Raw genomic sequence first — 24228 nt, 5'->3', positions numbered from 1 at the left:
CACAAAGGATTTCAGTGTATTTGCAAGGCAACAGACCGAGCAAAGCTTTTCTAGGAGAATGTGCATAAGTCAAATGTTTTAGAATTAATAATTTTTATTTATGAGAATATTTATTGCACATAAAGTTTTGGAAGCTATTTGACAGCAGGGTTTCCTAAACTCTTCAGTACAACTATGTGTAAGAGTCAGACTAGTCCCGTGATGGCGAACCTATGGCACACATGCCAGAGGTGGCACGCAAATCCCTCTCTGTGGGTACACGCACTGTCGCCAGCTGCTTTTCTGCACATGCACACTGGCCAGCTAGTCTTCTTGCACACATATGTGCACCGGCCAGCTGGTCTTTGGGTTCCCGGCACTCTGGTGCACTCGCACATGCATGCACACACCTTCTGGTTTGGGCACTCAGTGCTGAAAAGTTTCCTCATCACTGGACTAGACAATAACATCAAATAGAGGGTTTTTCCCCCCATTTAATATTTCCATTAAAGTAAAAACATCTGCCAGAGTAGTCTGGGCAACTGGTAATGATTGAAACAGCAACAGGAAGGGTGGAGTCTGGAACAAATCCTCATTTTGAAGCTGCTTTTTGCTCTCATGGGAAATTGGACTGTGTATTCAGGAAGAGTTTCCCCATTGTCACTCTTTTTTTATTAGTAAGCTATTTAAAACAACTACAGGGAACCATAGCTGCAAAGCAGTATATAGCAGTAGCAATAGCAGTTAGACTTATATACCGCTTCATAGGGCTTTCAGCCCCCTCTAAGCGGTTTACAGAGTCAGCATATCGCCCCCACAGTCTGGGTCCTCATTTCACCCACCTCGGAAGGATGGAAGGCTGAGTCAACCTTGAGCCGGTGAGATGTGAACCGCTGAACTGCAGATAGCAGTCAGCTGAAGTGGCCTGCAGTACTGCACCCTAACCACTGCGCCACCTCGGCTCTTATAGGGGCTTCCATAGGGGCTTTGGCACCCTTTTCACAACCATGCTGTATCCCTGATTTCCACTTCCAGCTAAGCAGCTCACTTGACTTTCTTCTGGTTCTGTTGCCCCAAATGTTTGCAATTGGAAATTCTGGAGATTAGGACCAGGTCAGTTTCCTGTTGTTGAGAGATCTCAACTGATCCTGTCAACCTCATGTTCTTGACCAAACTTAGAGGATATAAAATTTAGTGCTTCAAACTGATTGGACTGAAGTTACTTTCATTGTAGAGAAATTGCTGCCCTCCACTGGATATGTTTTATAACATCATTGATTATTTATGTTTTCCTGAATTGATTCATCACTCAATGGGATGCTATCAATAGATATACTAGTCTTCCATATGATGACTGCATTTAGATACTGTATATCCATTCCAGATGCTGAGTTTGTAACTCATATTGTTAAATTTTCCATTGTACTAACCCTTTTCAATTCATTATATGTAGTCCTCAATTAATGACCACAGTGAAGTTTGGAATTTTGCTTGTAAGCCATCGCAGTCGTAAATCAAATCATCACACGACCAGACTAGATTTTAATACTATTTGAGGACAATCATTAAGTGAATGACCAGAGTTGTTAAGCAAGTCACATGGCTACAAGGCCGAGTGGTTGATTTAACTGAATAAAAGTAAATCAAACAGCAATTTTATAGTAAGCTGGAATTCTTCCAAAGCATTTGGGGCATTTTAAACCATAAACTGGGCGTTTTAGCCCAGTTATAGAACTTGCCCAATTAAAATGTACATGATGTAAAAAAAGATGTGGAGACTCTAGAAAGAGTGCAGAGAAGATCAACCAAGAGCATTAGGGGACTATAGGCTAAAACATATGAAGAACGGTTGCAGGAACTGGGTATGTCTAGCTGGAGTTATAGAACTTGAATGAATCTGCCTTATTAAAATGTCAAGAGACTGAGTGAACACCCCCATTATCATCTGAATTATGCAAATGTGATCTAGGTATGAGCAGTTAATATCTTCTCTTTTCATAATCCAGTACTGAAGGAAAAAGAGCTCTAGTTTTGTGATGGAGACATGCTTGAATAGATGTTTTTGGCATAAATGATCCCTCATATCAGTGTTCCAATATCTCAGGGGTTGCCACAAAGAAGAGAGAATCAAACTATTCTCCAAAGCACCTGAGGGCAGGACAAGAAACAATGGGTGGAAACTAATCAAGGAGAGAAGCAACCTAGAACTAAGGAGAAATTTCCTGACAGTTAGAACAATTAATCAGGGGAAAAACTTGCCTCCAGACGTTGTGAATGCTCCAACACTGGAAGTTTTTAAGATGATGTTGGATAACCATTTGTCCGACGTGTTGCAGGGTTTCCTGTCTAGGCAGAGGGTGGACTAGAAGACCTCTAAGGTCCCTTCCAACTCTGTTATTCTATTCTATTCAGGACTGCTTTGGGTTGTGCCAGCGTCTGCAGGCATCCCACTCCCATGCCTAAAAGTGCTTTCATCTCCGTTAGTTGTGACAGATGTATCCTTAATAGCTTTGGCTTCAACTTGTTCATTATTATTTTTTTTTGCTTTCCTCCCTGTCTTTTTTCCTTGGTTTGTCATGTCTCTTTGATTGTTAGCCTAAAGGCAGGGATTCTTTTAATGCTATTCATCTTTTTAAGCTGCCAAGGAACTTTTTGCCTTAAGGATCAAATGTGGAACAGAATGTTTCCTTAAGAGTGCATATCCCTCAGAACATGGGCAGCCTTGCTATCTGCAAGTCAATTGCTCAACTTCTTAGCTCCAGCTAAGTCCCTCCTCCCCTGCCTTCTTCTGTTGGAAAGTGGAAATTAGCTGCAGGTGAACCACTGAATGAGCTGAGAGCAAAACATTCTCAATAGTTAATGCTGATAAATGGGAATGCTGTTAAAAGAAGGACTAGGGGACACATGATAGCAGTGTTCCGATATCTCAGGGGTTGCCACAAAGAAGAGGGAGTCAAACTATTCTCCAAGGCACCTGAGTATAGAACAAGAAACAATGGGTGGAAACTAATCAAGGAGAGAAGCAACTTAGAACTGAGGAGAAATTTCCTGACAGAACAATTAATCAGTGGAACAGCTTGCCTCCAGAAGTTGTGAATGCCCCAACACTGGAAGTCTTTAAGAAGATGTTGGAGAGCCATTTGTCTGAAACGGTATAGGGTTTCCTGCCTAGGCAGGAGGTTGGACTAGAAGACCTCCAAGGTCCCTTCCAACTCTGCTATTGTATTTGATATAAAAAGAGCCAGCCCCCACCTTCCCAGTTTGGAAAAAGAGGAGATCTACTATAGATTTACTCATGCTTCTCAGGTACTGAGGCCACGAAATACTGGAGAAGGATTCAAAACTGGCTAAAAGAGGTGACCGGGGCAAGCATGGAATGGAAACCCGAGACTTTTTTTTACTAAGCATAAAACCAGAAAACATGAGTAAATCTATATGGCATTTGAGCCTACATATAATTGTGGCTGCAAGAATAACCTATGCGCAATTTTGGAAATCTACTACCATACCATCGGAAGATGCCACAATTAAAAAGATTTATGAATGTGCAGAAATGGACAGAATGACGGGTAGGGTGAGGGACAAAGGAGAAACGGAACATTATCTTAGCTGGAACCTATGGTATATGTGGGCGACAAGGAGAACAGCAGGGACTTAAAACGGGGAAAGTTAAATAGCAGTTGTTAACAATGGGAACTAAAAGTGAACATGAGTATTGTAATAGATCCCTGAACCTTGTAATGAGAAGATGCTGGTTAGAGACTAAACAATGAGGAAGGGGGAAAAAAAGTTGGGCTGTGAATGACTGTCACCGCGGGGGGGGGGGATTGTATGTTTAAAGTTGTTTTTGTATTTGTATGTCTTATTTTTTAAAAAAATGTATAACCAATAAAGATTATTTGAAAAAAAAAAGACGACCTGTTTCTATTTTCACTTCTGCAATATAATGTAAATATATGCAGAAATGATCTGAGTTAATGGGTGTTTACGGTTGAGAGCTCCCTGATTCATTTTCAGTTCTCTCTGAGCTTCTATGTACAATGAAAGAAATGACTATACTGAAACATCAATAATATGGATTTCTAATGTATTTAATGCCTTTTTATACGTTTACTTTTATGCCAGCCTTTCACATCATAAAGGGTTTCTATCGGGCACAAGCTGTCAGGGTTCCAAATAGCACCCAAAAGTAAATCAGAGTCCAAGGCAAAGTATTGCTCAAAGTTCCAATTTATTAAGAGAGCCATGTTGGCACATCTGGGAAAACCCAAATCTGAAAGCTCTGCTGGCAGCTGGCCCACAACCATAGAGCGTACGTCCAGAGCGACCACTGCTGGAAGACTCGGTTTGGAAGCCGCCGAAAAAGCCATGTGGCGGTAGCGGTGGCAGCGAAGGTGCTCTTCCTCTGCAGAGAGAGCTAGGCCAGGGCATCGTGAGGCTGGGAGGCACACGAGCGGGAGCCTCTCCAGCCGTGCAGAGCGCCTTTCACTGGCATTTCAAAAGCACCAAGCCGTGGGATCCGGGCGGCGGCAAACAGGTGTTAACGCGGCTTGGCGATACCCCTAGGTCAGTGAATGGCGCTATGCCCGGCTGGAAAGGGGGTTTGCCGGGTGGCGCTCGTGAGCATGGTTGCTTCATGGCTGTTGTGTTGCACTGCTGCGACAGCGCAACACAGCCATTCGCTCCTGAGGCTGTGCCCGGCTCTTTGGGAGCCCGATCACAAGAGAGCAGCTGCCCGGTAACCCCCTTCTTCAGTGGGGCACAGTGCTGCTCACCAACCTAGCAGTATCCCAAAGGCACCAAGGAACACGATCACCTTTGCCTCCCCCCCCCCCCAGTTCCCGCGGCTTGGCACCTTCAGGATACCGCTAGGTTGGTGAGCGGTGCTCTGCCTGGCCGGAGGTTTGGGGTTGTCCAGGGGGCTTATTTGCAGGGGAGGGCTTATATTTTTGCCCACGAGAAAAATGTGGTATGGCCTTATTATCAGGACATGTCATATTTTCAGCAAAACACGGTAACAAAGCATCTATAATAGTTATGGAATTCATTGCCACAAAACATGATAATGGCTACTGGCTTGAATGCATTTAAAAGGAGTTTGCAAAATTCTGGGCTGCATAAACAGAGGGATAGAATCAAGATCACTTGAAGTGTTAACACCACGTTATAATGCCTTGATAAGGCCACACTTGGAATATTGCATTCAGTTTTGGTCGCCACAATGTAGAAAAGATGTGGAGACTCTAGAAAGAGTGCAGAGAAGAGCAACAAAGATGATTAGGGGACTGGAGGCGAAAACATATGAAGAACGGTTGCAGGAACTGGGTATGTCTAGTTTAATGAAAAGAAGGACTAGGGGTGACATGATAGCAATGTTCCGATATCTCAGGGACTGCCACAAAGAAGAGGGAATCAAGCTAGTCTCCAAAGCACCTGAGGGCAGGACAAGAAGCAATGGGTGGAAACTAATTAAGGAGAGAAACAACTTGGAACTGAAGAGAAATTTCCTGACAGTTAAAACAATTAATCAGAGGAACAACTTGCCTTCAGAAGTTGTGAATACTTGTTTTAAAGAAGATGCTGGATAACGATTTGTCTGAAGTGGTGTAGGGTTTCCTGCCTAAGCAGGGGGGTGGACTAGAAGATCTCCAAGGTATCTTCCAACTCTGTTCTATTCTAAACCCTTTGTGGGCAGGACTATCATCAATGGCTCTTAGTATTAAGAAGTCAACATTACTAAGTTGTATGCTGCATAACCCCAAATGCCAGTTGCAAGGGTAACGCAAGTGAAGATGGGGTTTTCCCTAGCAACTTCTTGTGGGTTTCCCAGAGGCATCTGTTTAGTACTTGTGAGAAATCAGACATTGGACTAAGAGGGACCTTGGCCACATCCAACAGAGATGTTCTTAGGAAGACTCTTCTGACAGTCTATTCTTGGACCTCAAGGATGATCACCTACCCTGACCCAGCACAGCTCCTAATCCTCTTAATTTCTGAGTTTTGGAAAGCTTTGGAGAAGCTGAAGTGAAAGAGGAACCAAGAATAATTTGCAGAATAACTTAAAATGTTTAAAGAAGTTGAAACTAGTAAAACCCCCAGGAGTAACTAAAAACAAAGCTCCAGTGCGGAGCGTTATGAAACAGAATCAAACTCATCAGGGGCTCCTGCCCGATCTCATCTATGATCTCCACGCAAAGCCCACACATATGAATGCAATCTTCCATTATCTAATGCTCCCAATGTGATGACTACATGATCCTTAAACAGTAAGGACATTGGGCAGAGGGATAGGGCTGTTGAACACCCTGAAACTCTGGGAGCACAGTATTTCTTTCAGCTTCTGCAAGCGAACTTCCTTCTCACTTCACTCTAGGTTGTTTTGTTATTGACTGAAATTATTGATCTGGATATTTGAAGCCCAGCTATGGAAGGCCTACTCACATTTTATCAGAATGCTAATATATATTGACCCCTGAAGGGGGAGACTCTTGCAGCAACACAAATGTTCATTGCGCACATCCAGCCCAGGGGCCATAGTTTGAGGACTCCTGATTTAGTGTAATATAAAACACGCAAATAATTTTTCTTTGGACCACCACAATTTTATCGCAGACAACCACTGGTCCACTGACCACCAGTTGGTTTCCTCCGGTCAAGAGGAAAGGCCATGACCAAGGCAATGGTCAGAGAAGAGAGTCCTGAGTCTACCTCAAGAAAGAAAGGAGAAAATATCCCAGACAAATCCCTCCTTAGCTCATGTAGAGTTAAAAGAAGGAAGGTGACTTGCAAATATTCCATTGTTTTATCTATTACAATAAGAATAGTACTTAGCTACATCAGATTAGTATATCTTAGTTTAGTTTATTTTGCTGTCAGAAGATTTAATGGATGCATTTCGATTATTTTTTCCCCCAGTTCATTTCAGTGCAGAATTGCTACATGCTCTGTTTGGGGAAGTGTGGAAAAGTGAGCTTCCTGTGGCTGGTTAACATTTCTTTTGTGGTGTCTTTCATAAAAGGATGAGTGGGCTTAGGATATTTTTTGTTTCTTTTTTAAGGTGGAAGTTCAAAGGCAAAACCCACATTTTATGCTTTGAAGGGGCTTAAGGCAATTTCCACCTCGGAAACTCTCTCCAAGCTTCTCCACAGCATTCTTGGCTACACACCCTTTTGAAATTATGAATAATAAATTATTATTATTATTATTATTATTATTATTATTATTATTAGTTCTGCTTAATATATCTTCACTGAGACTACACCTCGAATACCGCATCCAGTTTTGCTGACAAAACTGCTTACATTACAGATGTTGAGATTTTGGAAAAAGTACAAAGAAGAGCAACAAAGATGATTAAAGGCATGGAGACAAACACATGAAAAACAGTTGCAGGAATCAGCTGTGGCTAGTCTAGAGCAGGGTTCACCAACCTTTCGGACCTCAGGGACCACTAAATTTATAATTTTAAATCCCGTGGACCACTAAAATGATCTGCCTAATGACTGGGTGGGTGTGGCTATGTGGTCATGTGACTGGGTTGGCATGACCAACACAATGTCACTCACATCGAGGGGCGCCTCGCCAGCCTCTACTCACCCCTCCCCTGCCAGCCACTCCTCGCCTCCCTGTCTGGGCTCCTTAGGGCTCCAACAGGAAGCAGTGGTTGGAGCTAAGCATCCACCACGAGAAAGAGTTGGCAAAATAGCTGGCTCAGTTCAAATTGGATCCGACCGAGAAGGAGGCTCAGCAGAAGCACCTCACTGAGGATAACGAACATAGGCTTTCCAAGCAGAGGGAAGACCTGCGGGAGTACAAGGCCAGGTACTGTCACCTGGAGCTCAGTCGGCTGAGATGGTCAGCCTGTTCCAGGCCATGATGCGGTCCCACTGGAACAAGGCCCTCCATCTCTTTGCCACCAGCAGCACTTCCTCCAGCTTTCACCCAAAAGCCTCACACCAGGAGTCTGAAGCAGACCCCCAAGTCAGAATTTCTGTCCCCCTCTGCCCCACACAAAAAGACCCCGACGGTGGAAGACTCTGCAGTGACACAAACGTTCATTGCATGTATCTGGCTCAGGAGCCGAAGTTTGAGGACCCCTGATTTAGTGCAATATAAAAAATGGAAATATGTTTTCTGTGGACTACAAAAAGTTTCTCATGGACCATCAGTGGTCTACGGACCCCCAGTTGGTAATTGCTGGTCTAGAGAGAAGGACAAGGGTGACATGATAGCAGTATTCCAGTATTTGAGGGACTGCCCCCCCCCCCAAAAAAAGAGTGTGTCAACTTATTTTCCAAAGCACTGGAGATAAACTGTTAGATCTGCGGCACTCTGGAATTCCAAATGATATCAAATTAAATTTTGGAGAATTGTTAAATTCTTTTACTAGCGAGTAAAACTATAATTAGATTTAATTTAAATGAAAGTAAATTGAATGACATTTTTCTGTACTGTAACTTTGCCTCCTGGTTCCATCTTTTTTTTGGGGGGGGAGGGGGGGCGGAAGCTGAATACGTGTGATGGCATCTTGGTGGCCAAGAGTGAACATGAACAGTCTTGGGACAGATCATTCCCTAGCATGGCTGTCTAGGGAATTTTGAGAGTTGAAGTCCACAAGTTGTAAAGTTACCAAGGTTGGACATCTCTGACATTGATGGATCTCTGTTTTGCAACAATAAGGCTGGGCTGGGCTATGCTAGAGCTGGACATCTCTACTGAAAAATAATGTCTAGAAGTCAACCTGGAAATCCACATTCCAGTGAACTTGCACCACGTATTTTATCATACCTACACATATTCTGTGTGACACCTCTTTTTGCGGGTGAAGAAGGAGAGTGCAAAAGTTGGCTGGAAACTCAACATTAAGAAAATTAAGATTATGGCATCCATCCCTCTCAATTCGTGGCAAATAGATGGGGAAGAAATGGAGGTAGTGGCAGATTTTATTTTTCTGGGCTCCAAGATCACCACAGATGAGGACTGCAGCCAAGAAATTAAAAGACGCTTGCTCCTGGGGCTGAAAGCTATGGCAAATCTAGACAGCATGCTAAAAAGCAGAGACGTCACCCTGCCAACCAAAGTCTGTATAGTCAAGGCTACGGTTTTCCCAGTTGCAATGGATGGTTGTGAAAGTTGGACCATAAGGAAGGCTGAGCACCAAAGAATGGAGGCCTTTGAACTATGATGCTGGAGAAGACTCCTGCGAGTCTCTTGGACTGCAAGGCGATCCAACTGGTCAGTCCTAGAGGAGATCAACCCTGACTGCTCTTTAGAAGGCCAGATCCTGAAGAGGAAACTCAAATACTTTGGCCACCTAATGAGAAGGAAGGACTCACTGGAGAAGAGCCTAATGCTGGGAAGGATTGAGGGCAAAAGAAGAAGGGGCCGACAGAGAATGAGGTGGCTGGATCACTAAAGCAGTTAGCTTGAGCTTAAATGGACTCCAGAGGATGGTAGAGGACAGGAAGGCCTGGAGGAACATTGTCCATAGGGTCGTGATGGGTCAGACACAACTTTGCAACTAACAACAACAACAACAACAACACATATTCTGAGTTTTCTAAAAGCAAAACAAGGATAAAGACAGAAAAGTAAATTAACCTTCTCACTTTGTCAGTTTCGCAAACAAAGGTTATCCCTGAGAGGAAAGAGAGCACTCACGTTTCTAAATATATTCTATTTCCTTGTGTGGAACTCCTGGTGGACATGAAAAGCAAGACTGCAGTTCTTCCTTTGAGGAGTAGCACAATCTTCCTTTTTGTTTCTGCTGGAATTTGGGGTGGACGCTTTTGTGATGAAGTTCACAAATCGATTGCAATCAGTTCTCCCTCTTCCCGGCACACCAAGAGTTTGTGTGAATTATTCACCAGGTTAGCTGGCTTCCAACCAAGATATTTCTTGATCAGCAGAGGGAGACAGAGTAATAGTTTTCTGTCTGTTGCAAAGTATGATCCCCCCCCCCCACTTCAATCCATAGGAAACCTCATTATGCCTTGCAGCATCTTCCAAAGAAACAAGGGAGAAAAAAGACAAACGATTATATTAGTTAAAAGGAAGGAGATAAATTCTACTTTTGATCTCCTCTTTTTCCAAACTGGGAAGGTGGGGGCTGGCTCTTTTTACATCAAATACAGTAGCAGAGTTGGAAGGGACCTTGGAGGTCTTCTACTCCAACCCCCTGCCTAGGCAGGAAACATTCACAACTTCTGGAGGCAAGCTGTTCCACTGATTAATTGTTCTAACTGTCAGGAAATTTCTCCTCAGTTCTAAGTTGCTTCTCTCCTTGATTAGTTTCCACCCATTGCTTCTTGTTCTATACTCAGGTGCCTTGGAGAATAGTTTGACTCCCTCTTCTTTGTGGCAACCCCTGAGATAATGGAACACTGCTATCATGTCACCCCTAGTCCTTCTTTTCATTAAACTAGACATACCCAGTTCCTGCAACCGTTCTTCATATGTTTTAGTCTCCAGTCCCCTAATCATCTTTGTTGCTCTTCTCTGCACTCTTTCTCTCTCTTGCATGCATGCGTGTGTGTTTATGTGTGTGTGTATCAGGGGTGGGTTTCAACCGGTTTGCGGCGGTCCCTGCGAACCGGTTGGTCGCCGAACCCGGAAGTAAGTAACTTCCGGGAACGGCGAAGGGCGCGCCCGCCCGCCCACGGTCCTTACCCGGTTTTGACGAGTTCTGCGCTTCCACGCATGCGCAGGATGCATACAGCGCCTGCGCGATCGTCCAGGAGCAGCTGGAGCGTCATGCAGATGCTAGTACGCATGCGCGCACCGCTCGCGTGCACGAGGACGCGCCGGCCCCATTCCAACCGAACCGGTTGGAACGGGGCGAGAAACCCACCCCTGGTGTGTATAGACCAGCGATGGCGAACCTTTTTTGGCTTGTGTGCCATAAGCATGGGGAGTGCAAGGGGGTCGTGGCTGGGCATGCCGCACCCATAATGCAATGCACGACCTCCCCCAGCATGCATGTGCGCATGACAGGCGCTCCTCCCATTTTTGCATGCTTTTTTCACCCTCCCCAGACTCCAGAGGCTTTTTAGGAGCCTGGGGAGGGCAAAAACAGCCTCCCCCCCAGAGGCACTTTGGAGGCTTCAGGAGCTTCCCTAAAGTCTCCGGAGGGCAAAAAACGACCCTACAAGCAAACCGGAAGTCACTTCCGGGTTGCTTGTGGGGCCGTTTTTAGCCTTCCGGAGCCTTCAGGGAAGCCTCCGGAAGGCCCCTGAAGACTCCAGAGGGCTTAAACTGGCGCTACGAGCAAACCGGAAGTCTGTTCCCAAACCTATAAAGCCTCTGGAGCCTGGGGAGGGTGAAAAATGGCTTTAAAAAGGCTGAACTTAGCTTGCCAGTGCGCGCATACACGCTATCCAGCTGACAGGGTAACGGCTCCATGCGCTGACAAATGGCTCTGCGTGCCACCTGTGGCACGTGTGCCATAGGTTCATCATCCCAAGTATAGGCAGATAGATAGACAGACAATATTGGCCTTTGATGCTCACGAAATTCCATTTCTTTCTGAAACTATTTTTGTAAGCAATGCTGATCTGTTGATTCCGGCAAAGTATTAATAGCTCAGTGATTAATGATAGTTCAAAAGCCTAGCAGGCATTCCCTCTCAAGATTTCAGCAGTTCTATTCAATCTGAAATGTCAAATAAGCATAAATAGAAGCTTGAAACATTGACTTTTGCCTCCAGCCTCTCTTTTAAGCGGCATCATGTCCAGCACTTATAAACACTCAAAAGCCATTTCTCAACAGCATCGTTTTAACTGGTGGGTCTGCACATTCTTCAGTTTCTATGGCTACTTCCCCTTAAAAATTGTCCTCTTTCAATTCCACTTATTATGCCACATAGGAAAAGGTCTTTCAATAAAAAGTGAAATTTCAATTTAATGGACCATTCATTCCTCCCGAAGACCCATTACATACAAAGCTATATCATTCATGTCCATTTACACAATTTGTAGCAATTTACCTTCTTAAGCTAATGAGGCAGAGATGGTATTCAGCCGGTTTGGACTGGTTCGCCTGAAATTGCAGGTGGGTCCATCCGCCCTGGCTCTATACCGTCCTATTTAGGCACTTTTTTGAGGTCAGGTACATATGTGGAAGTTATGCATGCAAGCCAAATGCATGTGCTGAAGGCCGGGTGCGTGCGCTGAAGGTGCATGCACGCCCAGTGAACCGGTGGTAATGAAATGTGCAACCCACCGTGGCAATGAGGTAAAGCGACATGAATGTTGTAACTGGTGTCATTTTCATAATACCGTCATAATGCATATGCATACACCATGGTGAATGCTGTTGCTTCAACACTATATATACACCACAGATGAAGCAGAAACTGTCTGGTGAATTAATACACTTTTGCGGAGCCATAACATAACGGTTGAAGAATGACAAGCTAACATGAATTGCGATGAAAAAGTGTGAACAGCCTAGAACCAAGAACCTGATGATGTTTCGTGCACAAGTGTGGCATGCAGGAGAGAGCAGCTCTGTGTCTGTACATGAGACGTCACAGTGCTGGCCACGCCCCCTGCACTGACCGGAGATGCTGCTATCTGCCCTGTGTCTCCCTCCCACTGGATTCTTCAGGAAAGATTAACCCCTTCTACCATTAGAAGCACAGACTTAAAACTTGCTTAGCTTATGTTCATATTGCTGACCATCAGATTTACAGTGCTATATTTTTTTTACATAACTCGGACAAACCCTTTTTGGCATTTTATATCTTAAATGCACTTATGTGAATTAATTAATAGTAATTTGGACTTTAAATTTGGTTAGAAACCCATAATATAGAAAAAATACCAAAAATAAAAAAATGATAAATTTGAAGACAATTTTGCATGTTGTGGCAAATCATGACATCTAGGAGTTTAGATGAAAATAATCAAACAGGTTTTTAGTCGCAGACCTGTGTTATCAATAATTTTAAGTGCCTCTATTGACTATTTTCGATGCAGCTCACACACCTCAAAGATGACAGGATAATGTTCTCCGTTGTTTCCAAAACCTTTTAACTGCTTTATTAAATTGAAATATTACTATGCTGTTGATGCTCCTCCCTTTTCTGAATGGAAAGCTATTCCAGAGTGTGGTCTTCTTTGGGAGGAGAGTGCAAGAGAAAATGCAACTTTCATATAATATTTGGATTATTGTAACACTCTTCCTCAGGGATGGCTAAACTTTTTGTTGTCGCGTGCCAAAAGCTCACCCACGTACGTGTGACAGTGCACATGTGTGCCCACAACCATAATGCAATGCATGCGCAACATCCCCGTGCACCTCAACCCCTTGTGCATGTGACAGGCCCCCTATGCTCCCCCACCCCCTCCCCCACGCCCCATTTTGGGCCTCGTAGGCCTCCCTGCAGCCTCCTGGAACCAAAAATGGGTCGCATGTGGGGCACAACGCATGCGCACCCCCCCACCCCCCATATATGCACCGTGGCCGCTGTGCGTGCCTGGGCAGAGACCCAAAAACCATCTGCCCAGCAGGAAGCATGTGCACATGTGTGGTAGAGCTGAACTGGGACGACGGCTCATGTGCCCGCAGAGAGGGCTCTGCATGACACTTGTGGTATGCATGCCATAGATTCACCATCACAGCTCTAGCTTTTTTAGTAGATTGACTCTTTCCAAGGGTAGACTCCTTCTCCTTGAGTTTGAGGTAGATGTCATTAAAACTGAGACTAGAGTCACTCAGACATTATAGTTTAGGCATGTTTATGTATGTTACTTTTCAGTTCTGCAGGTATCATCTTGACATGTCACATTCATCACTCAACAAGGCAACAATGTGCATGTCGTGTTCAAGAGCTGTTCAAGAACACCCAGTGCAGTCATCAGCGCCTGTACAGTTTTCCAAACACACATTCTTTACATTTTCCACACACCCATCATCTACGAGTTTACATATGTTATGTTTCAGGCAGAGAAGGACGAGAGCCATAGTAGCAAAACTTAAAAACAGAAGACTGCTAACAGTTCTTCTGACTAACAATTGTTTTTTTTTTATTAAAAAGCACATACTTTCAGCTCATTAAAGGTTATGGATGGTAATATGAATTGTTAGTAAGAAAAGGTGCTACTTGGAATCCTAATTCTCTCTCTGGAAAACGGTCTATTTGTGCAAAGCACACCTCCATATTTAGTTAGTCTTTTTAAGATGTCATAAGGCTGCCTTGGATTTGCTGCAACACATTTAGGAGGCTCTCTTTTGGGGAACTTTAAAAGTTGATATTTTAAATTTGTGTCGATTTTTATATAAATTAGCATATGTGGATTTGATGGAAACCTTTCCCTTTCTCCTTGCATTTTTTGAGTGCCCAGCATGATAGAAAAATGCAGACAGAGGAAGATAATCCTGCTGCATTATACCATGGTCATCATCACCAACTTCAATCTTTTTATTCCTGCCATGGACAGGAGCATCAATGTTGTGGCCAGCCAGCGGCCAGCGGAGCTGGCAGCAGATTCGGACAGTGAGGAGGTTGGAGAGGAACATGGGCCAATCCTGGAGTCTGGGGAAGGCTCTGATGAGGGCTCTGTGTCAGAGGCAGAGAGGGGGCCAGAGCCGTATGTCAGTTATCAGCTGCCTTCAGAGTCAGACATCAGTGAGGCAGACGAACAGGTGGAGCCTGTTCCCAGTGTGCACATGCACAGAGGTGCCAGACGAAGGGAACAGCTAAAGAACAGGAATCGACTTGGGAGTAAGGCCACAGGTGGACGATGAATGGCCCCTCCCAGAGGAAATAAAAGAGGAGCGAAAGGGGAGTGGAGTTTGCAGGAGACCATTAGTTTGCTTAATTGGTTTGTGATTCTCCGAGACTCCTTGTCAGGTTTTGCAGCTATTGGCCTATCAGCTCTCCAAGCCAGAGAAGGTCTGTGACTATAAATCCTCCCTTGAAAGACTTTGCTGGCTGTGAATGAGCAGAATTCACAGTCAATTAATAAAAGGGTTTTTTTTTTTGTTAGGACAAGGAGTTTGCTTCATGCTCTTGGGAAGCCTAGATCAAAATAGTCAGTGCCTGGGTTATATGATGGGATTTCTTCTCTTGGCTTTGCAATCAAAACAAGGCATTCTGGACATTTTTATGTGGATTAAACATATTCACAAATATTGCTGTCAGGTTAAACTAACATCTAAACATTCTCTTCCCCCCCCCACCCAGACAATATATCCATGCCAGGTATTTCAAGAAACATCTCTCGGCCCGGCAATGCGTTAGAAAAAGTTAACTTCTGTCCTGACATAACATAACCATCTGTTTAATTGTCCTCATTGAGTCAACGATCACATGTTTTTAATGTGCATCCAGGTGCATATCTGTGACATTGCTGGTCTATCTTTAGCTTGGACCCAAATGTAGATATTCAGAGCTGCTTGCAAGATAATTGGAATCAGATGTATTTTCCCCCCATTTCAAGCCTAAGGCATTTCGGTTGCTTTAGCAACTTATTCCCTCTGCTTCTCTTCTGATGTCATTTTTTTTTGGACAGCATTACTTTGCAACATACGACCATAGTGGCAGGAGCTGCCAGAATAAGGAAATGTAGGATGCCTGGGAAAAAAGCTTAAATGCACAAACAGGAAAATAATGGCATAATCCAGTGAGTTTGTCATAGGTGCCGTAGTCTTCAACCCTGAGTTGAAGGCGATATTTTTGCTGGATTTTGCCCTATTGCTTCAATGTCATTTTAGCACCCCAACTTTGTACCAGTATACTGTATATTCCTTCCACTTGGTGGGATGAGAATATGGGAAAAGTCTATAGCAGTGATGGCCAACCTTGTTGTCGCTGCATGCCAACAGCGCTTGCACATGCGCACACCCATAATGCAATGCGTACATGTCCCCTGCGACTCCCATGCATGCATGTGCGCCTCCTGTGTGCTCCAGGCCCCCTCCGTGCATACACGCACAATTTTTACATGCTTTCGAACTGCTAGGTTGGCAGAAGCTGGGACAAGTAACGGGAGCTCACTCTGTTGTGTGGCGCTAGGGATTCAAACCATCGAATTGCCAACCTTTCTGATCAACAAGCTGAGCATCTTAGCCACTGAGCCACTGCGTCCCTATGATGTCGACTTGAATGATATCTAATTTTATTTCCCTTTTGTTTTGCCTACCGACTGCCTTCGCCTCTTACTGCGTTTTTCAAAATGTTGCTTGCCCCAAAGGAAGAGCAAGATGAGTTATGCATGCTCATATGTAAGAACAAAGCACAAGAAGTAATTGTATGCATTGCTATGTTTCCTCCCCCAAAAACATTTTGCTTTCCAACTGCACAAGAAGCCACAGGCTGGGTGAAACCAGGCTTAATAGCAGTAACTGTTGAGAGGCATCTTAGAGTCTTAGTGGACAACCAATCAAATATGAGCCAACTGTGTGCGGCAGCAGCCCAAAAAGCCAATGCACTCCTAAATTGCATTAACAGAGGGATAGAATCAAGATCAAGTGAGATACTAATATCACTCTATAGAATTTCAGTAAGACCACAGCTAGAATGCTGCATCTAGTTTTGGTCACCACACTATAAAAAAGATGTTGAGACTCTAGAAAGAGTGCAGAGAAGAGAAACCAAGATGATTAGGGGACTGGAGGCTAAAACATATGAAGAACGGTTGCAGGAACTGGGCATGGCTAGTCTAGTGAAGAGAAGGACCAGGGAAGACATGATAGTAATGTTCCAATATTTGAGGGGCTTCCACAGAGAGAAGGGGGTCAAGCTTTTTTTCAAGGCACCCAAAGACCAGACAAGGAATGGATGGAGACCGATCAAGGAGAGATTCAACCTAGAAATAAGGAGAAATTTCCTGACAGTGAGATCAATCAACCAACGGAAGAGAAGTTGCCTTCAGAGGTTGTGGGAGCTTCATCACTGGAAGCTTTCAAGAAGAGACGGGACTGCCATCTGTCAGAAATAGTGTAGGGTCTCCTGCTTGGGTGGGGGTTGGGGGTTGGACTAGATGACCTACAAGGTCTTTTCCAACTCTGTTAATCTGTCTAATCTGTCAATGCTTGTTCAATGATAGCTATTCAAGGCAACTGGAGAGCTGCAGCTGAGGCCTCTTTGGTGATGGTAAGATCACAGTCACCTGAAAATGTGCACTTATTTCCTTTGCAAGATGCATGTGTTTTTCAACTTGGCCACTTTAAGAGGTATGGACTTCAGTCCCCAGAAGTCCCCAGCCAGTTAAGTGGCCAAATTGGGCCAAAGGTGCTTTTTCAAAAGGCAACTGGACTTTCTTGGTGGTTGTTGTTGTTTTTTCTGGGAAAATGTTTTCCTTTTCATCCAAGAAGCATCTTCAGTTCACTTCTTGGATGAGAAGCAAAATGTTTTCAAAGAAAAAACAACAACAAGAAAATTCAGTTGCCTTTTTGGAAAAGCACCTTTGGGACAATGATGACCTGGGTGATTGAGAATCTCCCCAGACATTTGGCCAAGTTGGAAAAACACTAGTCTACAGAATAACTCTTCCAGATGATTCCATTGCCCTCTTTCTACAGCTTAAACATAGCTTGCAATGAAGGTATCTTGACTAGACTTGATTTCATTGAAATCTCAAAAGACACTGGTATCGTGCTCTGGAAAGAGGTCCTAAAACAGCATTTGGTGTGCTGTGTGCAAAGCTGGAGTGTCCTCTCTGTCAGGGTACCAAGTAGCATCCAAAAGTAAATCAGAGTCCAAGGCAAAAGATTCCTCAAAGTTCCAATTTATTAAGAGAGCCATATTGGCACATCTGGGAAAACCCAAATCTGAAAGCTTCCTGGTTTTCCCCACTTAGTTAAAAGTTCAAGACCTTGCCCCATACCCACAAATCCATCACATGGTCCAATCTCCCACTGCCATGCTGGCAGTTCCATCCATCCAGTTCCGGTCAGGTGCAGAGGTGCAAAGACAAAGGATGACCTTGGGTTTCTAGAAAGAATTTTGTTTTGGCTACACATTGAATAACTCCGTACAATCCCCCCTCCCATTTTCCGACAATAGAAAAAGGCATAGTAGAATAATAGAAAGTGTGGCAGGCCAAAGATCCAATAGGAATATGGCTGCAGGCCTGACACTCTACAGAGCACGAGGCCTGGGTAGATTAATATGGATGATAGACTGTTACCCAAGCAGCAGACCCACCCTCTCCACATCCCTGAAATAGTCAAGTGGAACGGCAAAGCCAATACAATTGGTTCCAGCTGCATCACAGGAGCTACCAGAATGTGGTTGTACACAGTCACGAACTGCTTCCGGGACTCTGGCTCCAGATTTTGTCTCTAGGTTGACTCCTGAAGCCTCTGTAGTGGATATAGCCACAAGGCAGTGGAGGTTTGTAATCAGAGTTTCCCTTCTAGAAGATGGCTCTGCTGCTTTATCTGCCGTTGGGGCATAGAGCCCTCTTTCGCCTTCAAAACCATTGACCGTCTTCTCCTGTAACCCTGGAAAGGGGCCCTTACGAGGTGCTCCCAGCCAGGCCAGCTGGTAAAAAGACTTGATTTAAGGCATGCAATTTCTTAGCTACGGGCCCAGCTCACTTCTTACAGACCTTGACACTTGCTGGCTACCAACATGCTGCATTGGATAGGGATGATGTGTAGTAAGCATGGGAAGAGTTCCAAGCCAAACACAGGGCCAGGAATATTACTGCTTGACTGAATCCTGAACTTTGCCTAGTTCAAGTCAACCCATTTTCTCTCATGGCTGTCTCCTGTGTGAGCTCATTGTAGCACTCATTTAATTGCCTTTAAAGGGCATTCATGCAAGTAATGTTGTTTGTGCCCATTCAAAAGGAGCAAACGGTGGTGTGTGTGTGTGTGTGTGTGTGTGTGTGTGTGCCCAAACTGTGACTCAAAAGTGATGTGAAGCTAATAGAAAAGTGAGAAGCTGATGCATGTTTAATTCTTCTTGCATGAATAAAAAAACAAGCCTCCCAAATATTTTTTTTTTTTTTTGCATGAAGAGAAAGCCACAAACAGCAGGCAGGTTTGAATAAATGCAAGAATAACTGAGTCCTTCTCTAAGTCCAGCCCTAATATTTTTTATTGCTCCAGGTTTCCATGTGGAACAGGATATTCCCCATTGGTAAGTACTGTATTTTTCGGACTATAAGACACACCGGAGTATAAGACGCACCAAAATTTTGAAGAGGTAAATTTTAAAAAAAAAGTTTTTGCACTCTGCAGGTCTGCCAAACCTTCTCCAGGCCTCGTTTTTTGTGAAAAATGGGGCATGCAAGAGTTTGAGAGGCCTGCAAAGTGCTCCTGGGGGCTGGGGGGGAGGCAAAAATGAGCAAAAAATGGTCCATTTTTCGTGAAAATGGGCCCATTTTTTTAAAAAAACAGGGCATGCATAGGCTTTGGGAGGCTTGTAGAGTGCTCCTGGGGGCAGAGGGGGGAATGAGCTTTTGCTCTCCCCAGCCCGCAGGAGCACTTTGCAGGCCTCCCAAACCCTCTGCATGTTCATTTGTGCAAAGGGGACGGGGTTTCAGGAGGCCAAAAATGCTGTATTCAGTGTATAAGACCCACCCAGATTTTCACTCTCTATTTTAGGGGGGAAAGGTGCATCTTATACTCCGAAAAATACAGTAGTTCTCAAATAGCACATAGGTCCAATTACATAACACCTTGCCCTTTGCATTGAGTGCCAACATTGGCCTGACTTTTAATTGTATTTTTTTATAGCAATAGCAATAGCAGTTAGACTTATATACCACTTCATAGGGCTTTCAGCCCTCTCTAAGCGGTTTACAGAGTCGGTATATTGCCCCCAACAGTCTGGGTGCTCATTTTACCCACCTCGGAAGGATGGAAGGCTGAGTCAACCTTGAGCCTGGTGAGATCTGAACCGCCGAACTGCAGATAACAGTCAGTTGAAGTAGCCTGCAGTACTGCACTCTACCCACTGCGCCACCTCGGCTCTTTATGGTCCTCACTTACCCACAACATGGAAGGAACACATTTCCCTACAATGCTGGAAATAAGTTGTAATTGTGTCTCTGTGGAATGTGATCTAGCCATAACACCTAAGCTTCTGATCAACACATATTCAGTGCTGCAAGCTAAGTGTGCAAGCAGAGGTCATGCCAGGTGCCCCATGAATGCTGCCCTCTATACCCAGGCAGGATGTGCAAGGACATTATTATTATTAAGATGAGAAACCTTTTGATGTTCAGCATTGGTGGTTGTTGTTGTTAGGTGCGAAGTCGTGTCTGACCCATCATGACCCCATGGACAACATTCCTCCAGGCCTTCTTGTCCCCCACCATCCCCTTGAGTCCATTTAATCTCACACAGACTGCTTCAGTGACTCCATCCAGCCACCTCATTCTCTGTTGTCCCCTTCTTCTTTTGCCCTCAGTCTTTCCCAGCATTAGGCTCTTCTCCAGTGAGTCCTTCCTTCTCATTAGGTGACCAAAGCATTTGAGTTTCATCTTCAGGATCTGGCCTTCTAAAGAGCAGTCAGGGTTGATCTCCTAACTGCTCTGGACCTGGCCTCTGTAGCGTCCCCATAACATGCCTTCATATCATCCTCAGCCCAAGGCCGGGTTAAGCAATTTTTAGTTGTATGTTACTAGACAACACAGTATCAACAGTAAAGACCTTCAAGTTTCATATCTCAAGACTTAAAACGGACATGTAACATCAAATATGTCATCAAAAAAGCACAACAAAAGAATGTTCTTTCTGCTCCAACTCAGAAAGCTCAAACTGCCCAAAGAGCTGCTGATTCAATTCTACAGAGGAATTATTGAGTCTCTCATCTGCACCTCTATAACTGTCTGGTTTGGCTCTGCAACCAAACAAGGAAGACACAGACTTCAATGGATAATTAGAACTGCAGAAAAAACAGTTGCTACCAATCTGCCTTCCATTGAGGACCTGTACAATGCACGAGTCAAAATGGGGGCTGTGAAAATATCTACAGACCTCTCACATCCTGGACATAAATTGTTTCAACTTCTGCCCTCCAAACGACGCTATAGGAAACTCCACACCAGAATAACTAAACACAAGGACAGTTTTTTTTTCCAAATGCCATCACTCTGCTTAACAACTAATTCCCACAACACTGTCAAATTATCTACTGTATTACTATTATTCTTCTCTTCCTTCCTAGTATCTATCTCTTCCCACTTATGACTATAGCCATGTTGCTCGTATCTTTCAATTTATATTGTTCTTATTTGTTTCTTAGTACGATTTGATGGTTTATTAGTAACCTTGACTATCACCAAGTGTATCTTTTTATTCTTGATGAATGTATTCTATTTTATTTTTCTTTATGTACACTGAGAGCAAATGCACCAAAGACAAATTCCTTGTGTGTCCAATCACACTTGGCCAATAAAAAATGCTATTCTATTCTAAAGAAAAAAAAAGTAGTATTTTCCCTGTTATTCCAGCACCATCCAAGGATAACTTCAAGGTCTGTAAAATCTGTTAGGCTCTGTCCCTATAAAAAGAAGTCAGATGATGGTGGTGATTAGGAACAAAGGCAACACAGATCAACAATATTGATAGTAAATTTCATGCCTGCTCAATTTCCAAGGATGAGTGGAAAATACTTCAAAGAGCCCAGAAGCTATAATCCTCATGCATCACATTGGGAATCCCAGTTGTAAATAAATACTGCTAATGCTATGGTTATATCTCCCACATGATTACTTCACATCGTGACATTATGAGCTTGCCAGAAAATCTATAAGTACATAAAAAAAGTATTTTAGAAAGGATTTAATCATTTTTATTGGGATGATTTAAAAACCAGAAAACCTTTTCCACTAGAGATCCAGATGACTCTGCTAATATAATTTGGCCTTGAATTGCACAATACAAAGCTCAGAGGGAGCCATAAAATCTCTGACTATGATGTGGAATAGAATTATATATACATAAAGTGCCACTGCCTTAAAAGGAAAAAAGTTGCCCAGGTCTTCCCAAAGCTGGATGTGAGACATCTATCAACATCTGGAAGATGCATATTTCATCTTTCTTGGGTTTAAAATGTTTTTAGTTCCTATATGTTTTTAAATATTTTAAGTGCACACAAAAAATGCAGCAGCTGGTTCACAATTTACTTTTTAAGAGTCTGAATGTAAAACTGTCATGAAATTAAACGAGAGTCTTTGTTGTTGTTAGTTGCGAAATCATGCCCGACCCATCCTGACCACATGGACAATGTTCCCCCAAGCCTTCCTGTTTTCTACCATCTTCTGGAGTCAATTTAAGCTCACACCTACTGCTTCAGTGACTCCATCCAGCCATCTCATTCTCTGTCATCCCCTTCTTCTTTTGCCCTGAATCTTTCCCAGCATTAAACTCTTCTCCAGTGAGTCCTTCCTTCTCATTAGGTGGCCAAAGTATTTGAATTTCATCTTCACGATCTGGCCTTCTAAAGAGCAGTCAGGGTTGATCTCTTCTAGGTCTGACCAGTTTGATCACCTTGCAGTCCAAGGGACTCGCAGAAATCTTCTCCAGCACCATAGTTCAAAGGCCTCCATTCTTTGGCGCTCAGTCTTCCTTATGGTCCAACTTTCACAACCATCCATTGCAACTGGGAAAACCATAGCCTTGACTAAATGCACTTTTGTTGGCAGGGTGATGTCTCTGCTTTTTAGAATGCAAGTGTCTTTTAATTCCTTGGCTATAGTCCCTGTGCTGCCCAACAGGGATAGGTTTAAGTCCGATTGGACTATCCAGCAGCAAAAGTATCGGCTGCGGTCTCGGAGCATCGAGACCACACGTCTGTATCATTGCGACGTTGGATCCTCCTCCGATCTTAGTTTCTCTTAATGTTGAGTTTCAAGCCAACTTTTGCCAAATGAGGGTCTAGTGGCCATTCTAATGTCAACATGATCTGTGCAAAATGAAGTCACTGTGCAAATGTGCAGCCTCACAATGATGACCACAATGATCACTTCTGACACATGTACAAAAGTCTTGTCATTTGCATGCATTATGATGCCATGACATCTCCTGTGTTTGTGGACATGGGCTAGATCTACCATATTTTTCAGAGTATAAGACGCACCTTTCCCCCCCAAAAAGAGAGTGAAAATCTGGGTGCATCTTATACACTGAATACAGCATTTTTGGCCTCCTGAAACACTACCCCCTTCACAAAAATGGATGTGCAGAGAGTTTGGGAGGCCTGCAAAGTGCTCCTGGAGGCTCGGGAGGGCAAAAACAAGCAAAAAATGAGCCGCTTTTTGCTCATTTTGCCCCCCCCCCCCCAGCCCCCAGGAGCACTCTACAAGCTCCTAAAGGCTATACATGCACTTTTCTTGACAAAATTTATTTTACTTATTTTTGCCCCCACCCCACCCCCCAGGAGTACTTTGCAGGCCTCTCAAACTCTGCATGTCCCGTTTTTCACAAAAAATGAGGCATGCAGAAGGTTTGAGAGGTCTGCAGAGTGCAAAACCTTTTTTAAAAATTTGCCTCTTCAAAATCTTGGTGCGTCTTATACGCCGATGTGTCTTATACTCTGAAAAATACGGTAAGTGTCAACCCTGAAGCAGGCCTGATTGAGGATCTGGCCTGCGGGCCTTGAGTTTGACACCCCTGATCTATAGCTATAATATCCTCTGGGAGACTATTAGGGAGGAGCCATCTTCAGCCTCTTTCTCTCACACAAAATATCATGTCTGTTTCCGCTTACTCCTCTGGAATGCACCCCCTCCCTCCTGGGGACCCACCTCTTCAGTACATTTGATCACATAAGAAATCACACTGTTAATTTTCAGTAAACATGATCAGCAATTGTAAAAAAAAAGATCGAAGAGTGGATCATTTAAGTATTTCCTGTTCTCTTGATATTTAATGGACGGCAAGTTTTTATTTTTCCAAAATGGGCCACCCAGAGACAGTGAGAGGAGAAATATTCTAATTTTCCTTTATACCTCATACCTCCAAAAAAACCTTTCAAAATTAAATCTCCATCTTCAGGTTTGTGATTTGTATAGCCATAAATGTGTATTTATATTGGTCTATACATGGATGTACATCATCTATATACACAAAAGGCAAATACTACTCACTCATCACGAAATCTCCTGAACCGTAAAGCCTGTAAACTTGAAATTTGGCAAGTGGGTTCCTCTTGGCTACTAGATGCTCACTAAGAAATGACCATCAGATCATTAGTATTTCTTGTACAGTAATTAATATGATCTGATGCTAAGGAATTCTACTCCCCCTCCCCACCTGAAAAGAACTCTTGTCCAACTGCCAGTTGCC

The sequence above is a fragment of the Thamnophis sirtalis genome, unplaced genomic scaffold (genome assembly GCF_051295495.1).
Source record: "Thamnophis sirtalis isolate CommonGarterSnake01/CBP01778 unplaced genomic scaffold, rThaSir2_p1.2 scaffold_15, whole genome shotgun sequence".
Lineage (NCBI taxonomy): Eukaryota > Metazoa > Chordata > Lepidosauria > Squamata > Natricidae > Thamnophis > Thamnophis sirtalis.
Note: the sequence above shows the minus strand (reverse complement) of the source record.